Genomic DNA, 15,368 nt, shown 5'->3' with positions numbered 1-15,368 from the left:
ACGATTAAAAATCAACAGCAGTCGATTGCCATTTCAAAACTTTCATTGCAGAAACACATGAAGCCGAACATCCACTACACACGTTGGAGGCTTATTACGAGAGAGAGAGACCTGTTTGTCACAGGATATATTTATGAAATAACATATAATGGCAAATACATACACAAAGGGCCATGTCACTTGAAAGAAAAAAGCTGTTACAGGTTACATTGAAATCTGTAACGGAATACAACAAAAGATCTTTGACAATCCAATAACAGCCTATAATTTGATAAGAGAAGGAACACAAAGCTAGGAATGTGAAGGATGTTCTGACAGACAGTCATTTTCAAGCTACTAAAGAGACTATAGAAAACATTTCACCCACGCACCTCTAAGATATATACTGCAATTTACAGATACAATACATATATTTCTATTTCCTTTTTCTCTTCTGATTTAAAATAATATTAATTCAAAAAGGTCTTAAAAAGTTTCGAAATTAAGACGGTCCTTTTTAATACAAGGAATACTATGCATAACATTTCAGGAAAATGCATGTTAAATTGGCAATATAATTGAGATAGGATATGTCACACTGGGAGCACACGTGCCAGAAGCAAGAAAAGCAAATGAAGAAGTCACTGCCGTTGTAGATGTGGAAGCAACACTAAAGGACTAATACATTTTACCTACGTCTCCATAGCGCTGTTTGCAGAGATTAATGAAAGTGCCCAAATTCTCAAAAAATAGCTCAAATGAAATGAATGCAAAGAATGTGCTCGTTTCATTTGCACTACTTTCAGAAATGCTCAGGACATCTTATTCTCAAAGGTAACCTGAGCATTTCAAGAGGACCTAGAAACTGCGCAAAGATGCGCTGTCCAGGGTCTTTGCACACATAAGTGCCGGGAGGACACTTCGACACTAATGTATGACAGGAGTCCGGCAATCATGGTAAAGGGCACGTCTTGGTGAAATTCCTGGAAAAAGAAGCATTTCCATCCCAGTTTGACAAATGGAAATCAAAGTAAGAAATTACTGTGTCAATAAACACAAAGGGGGTGGCCCTCTTTACTGCGCACTTAAAACCTCGTCCTGTTTGTGAATTTGAGATACACTCTTAAATGCCCAGAAATAGCCCTGACATGCGTGAATGCACTAAAGGGTGAAAAAGTGCAACTAAATGAGTGCAGCCAAGATATGCTCTTTCAGATTCACTCTGAGCATGGTCCTGCTCCATATTTCTGTGCAGGTGATGGGATGTGCTAGTGCCTCCCAACACTTGTTCCCAAATTGAGAATCTGGCCCAAAGCGCCGGTGTCCAATTCTTGCTTCCCCAATTAGTAACCTGGCGATTGAACATGCAAGACTTGACGGTAAAATCACCAAAAACAAGAAGTCTAAAGTGTACCTAGCTTAAAGGAATGGTTCGGTCAAAATGTTTTATTGTCCCTGCGGGTCGGCCATGTGTTTTTAAGCCTAAGTCGCTCGATTTTAGAAAAATTTCCTATGGACGATACCCGAGTTTTTGTCCACTAAACGCACGCGAAAACAGGCACCAGGGCGCTGCCATTTTGTGATAATACTATCACTTGCCCCATCACCCTGGCTGACCTGCTTTTGCAGCACTAAATCATATCCCCCGCCTCTGAGCCTGTCATCAGCAGACGCATACCGCCCATTTCACAACGCCAAAGCACGTCTCGTGTCAACAATCGCTGCGCTTCAGCTAATGACGTGTCACCATGGAAATGGCAAGACGCCTCTTTCCTCAATAAGTATAATCACACAGCAGCAGATTTTCGATTCCATTCCTCTCTCTGTGTTACTTTGAGTATTCTGTGACTCCTTTCTATGCTCTGGTCAGCTACCTTTGCTGCTTGTAGCCTGTGGGAACACCTGTACCATCGCTATAAATTATTTTAGTTTGTTTACCACACAATGGCTACAATAATGGCCTACCTGTATGAGCCCGAGTATACTGAGGAGGAACTACTGGAAAGGGAAACATGCGAAAACGATGGGGCTTCGGACGGCAGTTGGCAGGACGAATCAACGGATGAAGACACTGGACCTAGTCGCATGGACGATGTTTCCACCTGGTGCACATGCAATCAGTGCAAGCTAATGCCGACAAGGAGGAGAACTGCTGCTGCTGTGAAAACTCGGGATGCGAGACCTACATTTCGGAAGGCGATCCAGGACCGCAATGCATCACCGAGCTGCCAGACTTCAGGGCAGCCTGCCTCACACAGTCCGTGTTGAGGATAATGATGGTGCTTATGCACGAACTTCGCCCAACTGTTTGTCCTCGTAATGCGAGTAACGAGTAAGTATAATCTGCTTGTGATGCCACTACTATTTCATGGTCGTCTCCTATATCCAAAATTACATCTACATATCATTGTAACGCATGAAAGTCGTTCAATAGTGTGCAGTGTCTAGATTGCATTTGTCCGAGCAGAATGCCATTAGTTACAAGAATTGTCATTGACAACAAACGTTTAATCAACTTATCTTGGTCATTTGAAAACAGTTTGTATCATTATTTTTCACAGGTGGTACCGGCTGGTGGCCTATCGTTCCTTTACATGGTGGCTTCACGGGAGGCTTGGACACTGTGTTCGAAGAGTAATGTCTGCCTGTGCCGTTCGTGCCGTTAGAGAAACTTTCTCGAGTGACAGCGGTCAGTACAGGGGATTTTCCCTCGCTGTGCTGCAACCTGACCTGCAAAATGTGTAAAGTTTTGTATTTTTGTGCCATCAAAAAAAGAAACAAAATAAAACACCACATATATTTTAACAAATGTTGTTTCGATTTTTTAAATGAATCAAGTGTGTCTCCAATCAGCAGTCTTCCTGTGCCTTGTCTGCACGCCCACCGGCCTATCCATCCATCCGCCCCCCTCCCCTATCAAAGGTGAAGTATAACTATATAAAGTATAAAAAAAGTGGTTAGTTTAACAAAAACAAAAGTCCATAACAATAAGTCCAGTGGATGTGCGCTGTCATGGGAGGCTGTCAGGGGCGCGAACGGCCAAGGTGCCAAACAGCATGTACACTTCAAAAGGTATCCCACGCCAAGGGGCCATCGCTCACATGGCCTCCTCAGACTCTGTGTCTCTAGGCAGGGCTCCCCCTTGAAGCAGGCTGCCCCCCTGCAATCCACATAAGTGTGTCTCCATTCAGCAGTCTTCCTTTGCCTTATTTGAACGCCCCAGGCCCATCCATCCCACCCTCCTCTATCAAAGGCAGTTTGCACCAGGGGATGAGCGCTGCCAAGGTGTGCTGTCAGGGGCAATGACGGCCAAGGTGCCAAACAGCATGTACACTTCAAAAGGTATCCCACACCAAGGGGCCATCGCTCACATGGCCTCCTCAGACCCTGTGTGTCTGGCCAGGACCCCCCCACATGCTGGTCGGCCCCCAGCAAACCACATAATACCACAACATACACATGTCATTCATTCACAAACACACCCCTGTTTGTAATACTTTATAAACCACTTGATATGTCTCATGAGAACATCTTTGTGCTTTGCAAGTCAACTCCTGAACGTGCTACCTGAGAACCACTGAGATCTACGCTAATCTGCTCGTCGTTGTGCTATCCGTGAACTTCTGTGACCGCTTCGAGCAAACTCGTCAGTGTGCTACCTGTGGCCATCTACCTGTTCTCCTGCAACATACTGCTCTGCTTGCTGAATCCAACTGTTTGTTGGTCAAGGTAAGGCCATGTATCCTAGTCATATTTCGCTGATTTTTAAATTTCTATCTATTTGCGAGTAGAGTACTCAATAGTGCGATGTTCATTGGTCTCATTGATATTGACTTGAGTTTCCATTGTTATGCTATCAATAGATCTATTTTATTTTCATCTGTGTCAATTGTCATCGAATTGCATCCTTCGGGGGTCCAGTCTATAATGTAAGCATGTTTCCTTCTCGTGCAAGACAGAACATCCAAGGGATGAGTCACATGTTCAGAGTTTAGTCACATCAAGTATACATTTCTGCAATTTATGCAAATACTAAGCCGCACATGATAAACTGGCATAGTTCCTGCGACCAAAACAAACCTTGCATTGAACATTGTATGGTTCATTTACTTTTGTATCACATTTTTATTCATCAAGATTGTATAATAATGTCGATATTTACTTTTCAAAATTTTCAACAATGCCTGCCTGTTCGATTAGCGGTTGCCCATGCTAAATCTGAAGGCACTACAATGCATGTATTTCCGAAAACTGTTGATCGAATAAGAGAATGGGTCAGACATTGCGGATATCCACGGGATGAGCTGGAAAGTAGAGTCCAACAAGTCTTAGAGGACAAGAGGGGTGATCGATACCGCATCTGCAGCCGGCACTTTTCCTCGAACATGTACACAACATCTTGTGTAACAAAGAAGAATAAACGGCGAACGACATGAAAATTGCTCGCAAACGCTATTCCCACTCTATTCGTCCACATTCCGCCACTGGTGAGTCAAGTGTCCGGATTGAGCCTTAGGCCTTGCGGTAGTGTGTAGGTAGCTGAATGGATTCATTGATATTTTAGGTGTTGTGTCCCTTGTAATACTTTCGACATTGATATGAGTGTATAGCTTTTTGAATAATGACATTTATCAATATATTCTTTTTCGATTTCATAACCCACAAACAAAATCTATATATGGGCACAGAGAACTGTGCTATATTGCGCATTTTCAATAGCATTACTCTCAAGTATTCTGTCTCCTTACATGGCAATTTTTAATATTGGCATTTCATTATCAATCAATAATTTACCTTTACAACTGCTTAACTATCCCTTGAATCTGAAGCAAGAACATTCTACATCCGTGACATGCTCGCAGTTATCTAGCGTGTATCAGGTAATCTTACTTGGCCATTCCGCTACAGACTTGTTTTATGCATGTCAAGTAATATTTTTATTGTATTGTGTAATTTTTTTTACCGAATGTTTGCTTAGTGCTTTCCAATTGATATACACCTTAGTTATCGTCCACTGGTGTTTGTTTTCAGTTATGATTAGTGTTGTCCATAGTAATGCAAGTACTGTCTTTCAGGGAGATGCTGAAGCATCCACCACATTGACAACATCCCTAGATGTTCTTCAGCAGCACGAGGTATGGATACTGACAGCTCCATCGAACTAGATCATCAGAGCTGGAATACTTGTCGTTTGATTGTTCTACACAATGTTTCATTCGTGGTTAGCCATTGATATGTATCCGTGCGGTCGACCCCAAGTGTGTGTTATGTTTTCAATGTTGTAATCCTTACTAATGCAAGTACTATCTTTCAGGCAGTTGATGGAGCTTCAACCCCTGCACTTGATGCGGAGTCTGACATTCAAGTAATTCCAGGGGAAGTGGATGCGGGACCTTGCGTATACGAATCGGCCAACAGCTTTCGGAAGTGCGCACTACATTTACAACTTCCCTAAATATTCCTCGGCAGCACGAGGTATGGATACTGACAGCTCCCTCGAGTGTCATCATATAACGTGATTCCATTTGCTATACTTTCTTCCCAATTAAAGCAATTACTGTGTTTCAGGGAGACGACGGAGCTTCCACTACAATAACAACATCCCATTTAGATGATGCAGATGTAAATAAATCGGAGAAATAAGTTGATGAAATCTGATCATATTTGATATATTTAGATATTCCTTGATTCTTTTAGACAATGCATCATTTGTGGTTATCTCTTTATATGTACCTGTGCCGTCGACCCCAAGTGTGTGTTATCTTTACAATATTGAAAACCATACTAATGCAAGTACTGTGTTTCAGGGAGACGACTGAGCTTCCTCTACAATTACAACATCCCATTTAGATGATGCAGATGTAAATAAATCGGAGAAATAAGTCGATGAAATGTGATCATATTTAGATATTCCTTGATTCTTTTAGACAATGCATCATTTGTGGTTATCGCTTTATATGTACCAGTGCCGTCGACCCCAAGTGTGTGTTATGTTTACAGTACTGAAAACCATACTAATGCAAGTACTGTGTTTCAGGGAGACGACGGAGCTTCCTCTACAATTACAAATATCCCTTGTAGGTGATACAGATGTAAATAAATCAGAGAAATAAGTTGATGAAATCTGATCATATTTAGATATTCCTTGATTCTTTTAGACAATGCATCATTTGTGGTTATCTCTTTATATGTACCTGTGCCGTCGACCCTAAGTGTGTGTTATTTTTCCAATATTGAGAACCATAATAATGCAAGTACTGTGTTTCAGGGAGTTGCTGATGCCTCCTCTCCAATACAACCATTCATGACAGTCCTTGCAGAGCCAGATATTTGGATACTGACAGTTCCATCGAACTAGATCATCAGAGCTCGAATACTTGTCGTTTGATTGTTCTACAGAATGTTTAATTTGTGTTTAGCTATTGAGATGTACCTGTGTGTTCGTCTTCACCTATGTTTTATGTTTTCAATATTGTGATACATAGTAATGAAAGTACTATGTCTCAGGGAGTCGATGGAGCGTCATTCCGTGCTCGCTATGCGGATCCAGAAAATATAGTTGTTGCAGCGCAAGAGGAAGGGAAGACATGCGGAAACGAATCAGAGCAACAGCGTGCAGATGATGAAGTTCGAGTCAAGAAAGTTGCAAAGAAAAGAAACAAAAATAAGGTTAGTTACAAACAGTTCATAATTTTAGGAATTGTTTTGTGCTGGGGACTATATTATGTTTTTTTCCTGTCAATTGTACTATACTTTATATTGTGTTTAAAATGAACATCCCTTTTCCAATCTGTCCTCTAGTTACCCGTGGGTGTACGAACTATACATACACAGACAGTGAAGCTAATGAGAGATGTTGCTTCCCAGACCATTTACACTATGGAGGAACTTTTAATTCAGACGCGGCGTGTTGCTCATGTCCAATGGTCAGAACATGAATTGAATGTGTCCAGAGAATCCAGTAAAGTTGTATTGGACCATTGCTACAGTTCGACTGCACCACCAAAAGAAGATGATACTGAATGTATTGAAGATAGCTCTGAAGTAGTCGCAGATCAATTCACACAATCTACACCCGCCAAAAAAATGCCACCCAAAAAGCTGTCGACAATGTTGTGTTCTCCCATCAATGCTGAAGTAACAGATGTTGAAATGACAGATAATGAACCAGCAGCATCACCCAACAATGCATCAGAACTTGATATCAGCAATATTTCTTTTGAATTTGATGATATGTCCTCAACGGCACAGTCCGAAACAACTTTCACAGTCTAATGAAAGAGGGCAAATACATAGTATTCGACAGTTGTTTGATGGATATTATAAGTATGCTGAAATGTGGGCATTCAGTTGGAGGGGAAGTATGTGGGGAGCCATTGATACATGTGACTCGTCAAAAACAAGGCAGTAACGTCAAAATACATCTACAATCAAGGGGAATGCACATCAACCTCATAGCCATGGACAGACACGTTTCAATTGCCAAGACAATGAGTGAGCAGTTCCCACATATTAAACATCAATTTGACGTATGGCATCTTGCTAAATCAATCAATAAGAAAATTTCGGCTGCAGGGAAAAAAAAGGTTTTGAAAGTATTTCACAGGGGTCCCAGTCTATCAGCAACCATCTTTGGTGGAGCTCCAAAACTTGTGAAGGGTAAGTGGAAATTCTACTTGAAAAATGGCGGTCACTGATGCACCACTGTACCAACGTTCACCGCTGGACAGAAAACCAACATTTCCACCAATGTGAACATGGCCCTTTGTCCACAGAGGAGGCACGGAAAAAGAAGTGGTTGATTGCATCTTCACCTACACACAAAGCCATTGAGAAGATTGTTTTCGATAAAACTCTATCAAGAGATTTGGGGGGACTGACAGAATTCTGTCACACAGGAGAATTGGATGTGTTCCACAATATGTGCCTAAAGTACAGGCCAAAGCAATTGCATTTCAGCGGGCATGAAACATAGGACTCTACTAGCGGTCGTGGCCCATAACGAGAATGTGGGCCGTGAACAGTCTAGGACTACGGGAAATATAGGGATGCCTCGCTACACTACGACCTTTGGAAAAAGAACTAAGAAATGGGGGGTAAAACCAGTATATGAGGAAATGGAGTTCGACTTTGTTAAAGGCCTTATTCTTAGTGTACTAGAGAAGCACAGATATGGAATTTTGAGCGTTTCTGTGCAGAGCACTGATGCATTGCCACCAAACATTGACCCTGTGCCATGTCCACCCAAAGCAGAGCTCGTTGAGAAGTTCAAATCCCGGTTTAAATACATTATTGTAATCTGATTGTCTTTTTGAAAATAATGTTATTGTACAGTGTGCACACAAAGTATGCCAACCCTAACCCCGCCCTTCACCATCCTAGGTGGCGAACAACATGGGTGTCATCTTTGACTTCTCTCTCTGTTCACCTAATATCGCTGACCTTGTGAATATGTGTATGTATATATTTTTGTTGCTGTAACTAAGTTTCGCAATCTCATGTAAATGCTGCGCACTGTTAACCGAGGGGAGGCTTGCGTATTGCAAATAATAAAACAAATAAACAATAAATCTCACTTTCAACTCAACTCCTCGGGTACTTTATACTTTCCCTGACCTTCCCCCAAAAAGTCAATGTCTCCATAGTTATGGTTCTCTAGGGCTGCAAAGCTCGCGGACAACGAGGACAAAATTGGGGGCCTTAGAACGTGCCAAGCGAGGCGTTGCAGATGGGAGAGAAGCCAGTTTGCATTTGCCCATTGAGACCTAGTCATGGAGTCGAAAATTCAAGTTCTCACAGATGGCTTTAGACGGGATGTTGCAAAGTATGAATGTGCGCTCATGCAGAGTGAAGGTCAGCAGCTTTGATTTTTTGCTCGCGGGCTGAAGAGGCCCGCGAATTGCACTGGCAGTATATGGTTCTATTGTTTTTTTGACCTTGAGAGACAGGGACCATGCCGAAAGGACTTCAGTTGAAGGAGGGGGGCAATAATGTAAGAGACGATAAGGCTGAAAATTCTGAAACTAGACCGAGTTTCATGTTAGTTCAGTAAATGAAAAATCGTTGGCACGAATACAGTGGGATTTACGGACTGGATTACGCAGAGATACAATGGAAATGGCAAATATAATGTAAGTAACTCTTGAGACACTTTTATACCGGAATGAATGAATGAATGAATGAATGAATGAATGAATGAATGAATGAATGAATGAATGAATGAATGAAAGGCAAGTAGAACATTTGTGGGATCGTCTTTCTACCGGGCACATGGGCATGCATGTGCCCATTCGAAACACATGTAGACAAACAGTCGTTTCTCAGTGGTTCAACGGTAACAAAAATCATTGGTTTGTGTGTTTCCCTCGATTTATTTCGTTAGTTTTTGTCATTGCTTTTAGAGCCGAACATACTCCATTGCACTATCTTCGCAAGTAAATAGTTTCAGCTCGCCCGTAATAAATAAAATGAATAATAGTAATAAAGATCGGCTGGTGAGACTAATTTCATTTTTTATGTTTTCTAAACAGGTACATCCTACCTTATTGCCACTGCCACCTATTCCAGACCCCGGCAGACAGATTTTTCAACCGCCAGCTGCAGCTTCTTGTAAACAACTGCACTACATTGACCATTTTATGGGACGATTGCCAAGGAGCCATATGCCCTTACGCGGTACTAGCGGCTAGAAGCAACATATCGTCCTTTACGGTGGCCTAGTGCCTAGTTGATGGAACAGCCTTGCGGTTCACCGTGCGTCCAAAGTGCTTCTTTTAACAAAAACCAACACCCTGTGTACCATAAAGGAACAGCTCGTGACTCACGATAAACTTTTCCGGATTTGCGGATCGAGAGAAAAGAAAAAAAAATCAATTCCGATTTAATATGCCAATTGCTGAATATTCTCTAAACATTTAATGTCAAATAAATGTACTTTACCAAATGTACCGTATTGCTGTTTGATTTTAAAGTACAGTTTCATATTCCAAATTGTGGCGCACTGTGTTGTGAGATAATCTGTGTTGGTTTCCGGGTTTTGTGTGAAGTCACGTAGAAGACGACTGGGCGCGTTTGCCTACGCAGCACAGTAACGTCACGGAGAGAGGCGGGGAATATGAATGTTTTGATAATGTAAGGCTCAGGGGCGGGGGATATGATTTAGTGCCGCAAAAGCAGATCAGCCAGGGCGATGCGGCAAATGATAGGATTATCACAAAACGGCTGCGCCCTGGTGCCTGTTTTCGCGTGCGTTTAATGGACGAAAACTCGGGTAAGGTCCATAGGAAATGTTTCTAAAATCGAGCGACTTAGGCTTAAAAACACATGGCCGACCCTTAGGGACAATAAAATGTTTTGACCGAACCATTCCTTTAATGTCCTCAATAGGGAATTCATAAAACATTAGGAGGACTGTATTAACAGAAAACATCTAAAATAGGTGAGAGGAGCAAAGGCAGAAAGCAGGCACTTGGGAAGCAGAGGTTAAGGTAAATATAGGTATGGATGGGGTAGGTGGACCTAGGTCAGTAGTATTTGCAGCAGGTTACATGTGTTCTTTGCCATGCCCATGCTTCCCAGCTCATTTTCTGCAAAGTCTATATTTTAAATAAACCATAAATCAAGCTCAATCGAGCTCAACCGAGGCAGTTATCATGCAGGTTCTGTGCAGAAATCAGTTCTAGATATAAATAAAAGGGCTTTATTTATTTATTTGTTTATTCACTTATTAGAAATGAGTTTATTACAAACGTTTTCATTTCTTTTTTATCTTAAATTCATCAAAATAGTATAAAATAGCACAGCTTCATAACATTATTAATAGTTAATTCAATTAATTCTTCATTTCGTCCTATATACCGTCAAATTTAGGAAAAATGTCCATCAAAAACTGAAGTACTGCAAAATAACAGTTTTCACCTGACCCTGTAATATGGCATTCCAGCGTTCACCCGGGTTAAGTCCAGATACCTCATGGGCCAGGCGTTGTGTATATTTAAGACTTATTTAGGTTAATGCCTCACATTGTATTATTATATGTCTTAGTGTTTCCACTTGTTGTTCATCATTGCAAAAACGACAGCCATTTGAAAACATTCCAGGTTGGTTCATTTGGCCTAGCCATTCACGAGTAGGGAGTAGATTCAGCCTAAATAAAAAAAAAAATCATGCATCTTTGGTGCTGGAAACAGTTGCAGGTATGATGGTAGTTGATTTAATTTCTGAGCTTCCACTGAAAAATTGACATCTGATAATATGCTTTCTCATACTGAGTCTGTATCCAATCTCTACTTTTTATTGCCGTAGGGTTTTGGGTTACAGTGTCAATTGAAGTTTCCAATGCATCAAGGCAGGCTCCAAATCTCGCCTTCCATTTGTTTAGCATATAATTTGTTGCGTTATCTGAGCGTGCTCTGAATATTTCCATTGCTGGAATGTCGTCATCAGCTAGGATCTTACGATATAGGTCTAGAGTTTTCCATAGAATTATAGAATGTATAGACTGAAGACCTAATTCAAAGCGTATTCTCGGTATTAGGAATAATTTTGGTAATGCCAATAACTTCTGCCTGAGCAGACCTTCCAATTTATCCCAGATGTCATAAGGTAAATTTAAGATTGTCTCGGCGCCATAGCTAATAACCGGTAATAACCTTCTGTCTGTAAAATGTTTGTACTGGCCGCATTGAACATTTCCCAAATCTTTTATGTAAAAGTACTGCTTGCCGAGCTAGTGAAAGAGTCTTAGCTTGCATAATGTTCAACAATCTTGTTCCCCTATACTGGAATTGATGCATATTCCCAAATATTTGTAGGACTTCATTTGCACAAGTCGTTTAGAGTGTAAGAATACTGACAGCAGTTTTTGTTTATGACCCAGGGTTACTGAGAATATCATCACCTGCGACTTTTTGATGTTAATCGTCATGTTGTTGCTTGTGATATATGATGCAAAAGTGTCTAGCCTTCTCTGCAGACCTATTGGAGTTTTATCCAATAGGACGATGTCATCTGTATAAATCAGCCAAGGTACAGGTGTGCCAATCATTATGGCAGGAATGCACTGACCTGTTTTTGTGCATCTGCCATATCCAATGTATAAAGTGTAAATACTGTTGCAGCAAGAGAACAACCCTGTTTCAATCCTCTTAAGGTCTTAATACTCACTGTTGCCATTCCACGTGCTGAAAGCCGCACACTCATGGATGTATCGGAGTAGAGAGCTTTGATCGCTGCCATAGGATCTTCCAGGCAATCCCATTGATGGAATTTGTTCCAAAGAATCTCTCGGTCCAAGGCCTGTTTTAAGTCTTTGAACGTCACATAGAGCTTAGTGTTCATATTAATGGCCTCTAACTTTAACAAATTAAGAATTAGCAGGTTAACATGCATGCCCAGCCCCTCAACAAATCCTGTTTGTCACATATCTCCTCTCTTGGCAGATTTCCTCCAGCAGATTAATTTCTTTTGTAACATAGCAACAAATAGCTTCCCCAAAGGATCTAATAGGGCGATAGGTCTGTAATTTTCAGGAAGTGAACTCAGTCCTTGTTTGTAGATAGGAATTAAGATTGCAACCTTCCAAGTTGTTGGTACTTGATTATGTACACAGATCGCGTGGAAGGTGGTATATCAAAACTCTGCCCAGGTTTCCGGATTAGATTTTAGATGTAAGCTCGATAGACCATCCGGCCCAGGAGCATGAGAGCCATTTAGATGTTGATTTGGGTGATGATGGTTTCTTTTTCCCAGTTTAGATTTGTAGTAATATATATAGCGCTTTATAATATTTATAGCGCTTTAGAGTATATAGCGCTTCACTAAATATGATGGCAACATTTTTGTTGCCAGCAATAATGTGGCACACACATATAGTTATTTTACGTTGCCAGTATAACATCTGAAATGTTGCTGGTGGCATGCAAGGTGTAGAATTCATAATGCAACAAAAGCCCAATGTGAACCTGCAGAGAGTAAAGTGCACACATTTTTTTTTCCGCTTGAATACCTCATGCATAGAAAACTACCTTATTTATATAACTGACTGACTTAATTAACAATTACTAATCACTATCACTAATGCTAACTCCTTAACATTATAATGTAGTCCCATGTACAAAATGAGGTGAAAATACATATTTTGGAATTCGATTTTAAACGTGCACTGGAATTTATTTTTCTTCTCTCTTCTTTTCTCTTGCTGTATTGAATGCAGAAAGCAGAAAGGAAGGCAGCAGGAAACCGGAAAAGATACAGTTATTATAATATGAAGCTCTCATTGTTTGGGACATGAGGGAGGTAACAGAATACATTTTCTGCTAATATGATTGGAATAAAGTGTCTGCAGATGTGTCACGTCACATGTGGGGAGGCTCAGAGTGTTTCTAATGGGAAGATGACAGAGGGAAGTTTAGTTCAGGATGACTGGGCTCTGAGGACAGAAGTGCCTGGTCAGAGTGCTGCCTTGAGAACCCCTTGTTCTCGCTGCGCATTCCAAGCATCCAAGATTACAGGAGCAGTTCGTTGGCTGGGACTGTTTTTCTGAGGGGAGCAAGGACAAGGTCGTGTGGGAGAGATTCAAACAAATACCTCTGGTAAGCATACACAGTTCAAGTGAGGTCACTGTGTGCTGTTGGATGAATGACCGATCTAAAAATGTCATGTAGGCAGAGTAGCAAAGGAAATCCCCTGCATTTTAATTCATCATGTTTATAATGTTAAAAAGTAATTCATATATTTTTTTAAAAAAGGCTTGTTTGCTCTGTTTCTGTGTTTTGTTTTTTCTTCTTTTGTTACAGATAATGGTGAAATGTACAGGGTAAGCATTGAATTGTGAATTGTACTTGTCTGCAATATAACCAGCATATAAAAACACATTGTTTAGAGTCTTTTATTGCATTTGGGATGTTATATGTGGACACAAGGGAGATTCATTGTCTTTGGTAATACATTTGTCAATTTGCCCATGCAGATAGAGTAACAAACAGAATAAGCAGTGACAAAATAGGTGTGTGTGTGTGTCCTCCTTGCATGTTGTTTGGAGGGAATCTAATATAACATATAGATTACTGGAGGTCTATGAGCCAGTAATGATGCCTACGGGAGCATAGATCACTGGTGTAGATAAGCCTGTGATACCGGCCACAGACTGTAGGTGACACTCTAAATACAAGTGTTGAGTTCTCTTGTGTGTATAGGTCCAAAGCCCTCTATAGATAACTAGGAGGTATTCTTATAGAAAGGAAGGTTTTGTTTGTGATGGGGTTACAATGTAGGGAAGGAAATCATGCTCACCACTAAATTCCGCAAACCATATACTACCACAAAATACTGTAGGTAATACATATTACTAGATTCTCCAATATAATATAACAAGGTATGGTCACTAGAATGATATGAGGCCAAACTCAATCTAAATGCAAGGATAAGTTATCACCAAACTACCGCTCATCTTTTGGCAGTAAGAAAAATACTGCCAAACCCCAAATTTACACAAAATATCCTACATACATGGTGCGTTGGCTGGGAAAGTGGCTATAGAGCACCTACTGGCATTGGCAAGTGTGTCTCACACTACCATACGTTCATTAGAGGGAACCCATTTCATGATAGCAGTGTGACACTAAAAGTGAATTTCAGAATGTCTCCAATGGAGGCCACATTCCCACAGCTAGTGCAATATCTGGAGGCACATATGGGACATGGTCATCGAATAATGCCACAGAATGGCATGACCGCATCTATGGTGAAGTACAGAAAGAACTATTAGACAGCATTTTTGCAGAATTCAGCATAATTCAGGTCTGCCTTTTGAGACTATTAAAGGCAGTTGATGAACATGCAGAGAAAGATTGTCTGATACGGCTATGTGCCAAGACATGGTTTATCCTAAATAGGTCCCTGCAAAAGCAAGAAAATGATACCAAGCTGATTAGCAGGTTAAGAGCTGATCTGGATGGAGCAAGTGAAAAAGAGGAAAAGTTAAGAGCAGAATTGGAGGTATGTCAAAAGGACATGTAGTCAAAATATAGAAATCTCGACACTCAATTGTTTTAGTGCAAGAAGCAATTTGAGGATAGCGAACAAGAATTGAAACACTTGAAAATCATATTAGACAAGATAAAGACGAGGGTGTTTTGTAAATGCAGGTGTTGCAAAAAGAACATTTTGAGAAAGAAATGGTTCTCCAAAATGCTGAACAGGAAATGGTTAAAATGTTTCAAGAAAGAGACAAGAGAAACAAAGAATTCAATGAATGCCAAATGCAAATGGGCGACATGCAAGAGGTAATTAATAAGATGAGTGATGAAAACAATTATTTGCAAAAGGAGGCAGACAGGCTTCTTAAAACGTGCAAGGATTTGGAACAGCAAATATGCATTTCCAGGTCC

Source organism: Ambystoma mexicanum, chromosome 5p, assembly GCF_040938575.1.
Source record: "Ambystoma mexicanum isolate Mex_15411 chromosome 5p, UKY_AmexF1_1, whole genome shotgun sequence".
NCBI lineage: Eukaryota > Metazoa > Chordata > Amphibia > Caudata > Ambystomatidae > Ambystoma > Ambystoma mexicanum.
Note: the sequence above shows the minus strand (reverse complement) of the source record.